The sequence below is a fragment of the Peromyscus maniculatus genome, chromosome 7 (genome assembly GCF_049852395.1).
Source record: "Peromyscus maniculatus bairdii isolate BWxNUB_F1_BW_parent chromosome 7, HU_Pman_BW_mat_3.1, whole genome shotgun sequence".
Classification (NCBI taxonomy): domain Eukaryota; kingdom Metazoa; phylum Chordata; class Mammalia; order Rodentia; family Cricetidae; genus Peromyscus; species Peromyscus maniculatus.
This window is the reverse complement of record NC_134858.1, coordinates 101,792,309-101,793,590: the sequence shown is the minus strand read 5'-3', so window position 1 is coordinate 101,793,590 and position 1,282 is coordinate 101,792,309. Positions and strand designations below refer to the sequence as shown.

At 45.9% G+C, this 1,282-nt stretch overlaps 1 pseudogene; it reads right to left on the bottom strand.

Moving 5' to 3' along the window:
- Positions 1-526: 526 nt before the first annotated feature.
- Positions 527-1,050, bottom strand: LOC102925599 (large ribosomal subunit protein uL5 pseudogene; annotated as a pseudogene).
- Between the last annotated feature and the right edge of the window lie 232 nt (positions 1,051-1,282).

Genomic DNA, 1,282 nt, shown 5'->3' with positions numbered 1-1,282 from the left:
AAACCCAGGCAAGTTACCAGTGAAGTTTAACTATAACTTTGCTGAAAAACATTTGATTCACTACATTAAATTAATTCCAGGGCTCACCTTAGAGATAAAGCGTGCCAGCAAGGGGGTTTTCCATATTAGTTTAATTGAGATGGAAAGATGACCCTCAACTGGGGCATCCTAGTCCATGGACCAGGGTCCTTTACTGCATAAAAATGTAACTGTCAGACATATCCATCCCTGCCTCTTGACTGTCATGATGTCACCAGCTGCTTTAAGTCCTGACACAGTGTCCTCCCCACCATGATGAAATGAGCCCTTGAATGATGAGCCACAAAACAAACATTTCTTCTCTTAAGTTGCCTCTTGTTGGGGGCTTGGTCACAGCTGTGAGGTAAGTAACTATGAGATCCTCTTTCTGGCTGTCATGCAGCCTCTCCTTCGGCCCTGCAGCTCCTTGCTGAGTCTTTTTATTTTATTTTATTATTATTTCCTTTTTTGCATTTCTGAGAAAATTTTATTGGCCTTTGGGTAAAATTTATTTGCCAGGAAGGATGATCCCATCACACTTCTGCTGGAACCGGCGCATGGCCTCCTCTTTGCTGACTCTTGTGTTTGGTCCCAATGGAGCTGGTCCTGCGCTTCTTGTCTGCGTTGCTGAAACCTGGCCTACCCAGCACACATAGAAGTCCAGGGCGTAGATCCCAATGCTTGAGTGATGCCCAGATCAATGTGTTCTTGAATCCCAAAGCCAAAGTTTCCAGTATCTGAGAAGTTACTTTTCCGTAACTCATACTCCCGCACCTTCAGGCCTTTCTGCAGAATCTCTTCTGCCTTGGCTCCACAGACAGTGCAGTGAACAGCAATCATCTCATCTCTCCAGATGCCAAAGGACCTGAAGGTATATCTAGTTTTGGGAAATACAGGTGTCTGGCCTGTGAGCTGCTCCAACACCTTGGCTGCCCGGGTCAGTCTATCTCCGATCTCCCCAACACAGATACTGAGGCAGAGTTTGCGGATGGGAAGTTTCCTCATGGGTTTTTCCTTTTCACCTTGATCTTGCTGAACCCCTTCCTAGAATGGGAGGCGACATGACAGCATCTTTTTATTTTAATTGTAAAGACTACCTTTATTTACCTATTTGTGTGTATGTGTGTATGTGTCTCTGTCCATCTGTCTGTCTGTCCATCTGTCCGTCTAGGTCAGAGGATAACTTGCGGGAGTTGGTTCTCTCTTTCCATCTCGTGGGTCTTAGGGATAGAACTCAGGTCCTCAGACTTGGCAGCCAGAGCCA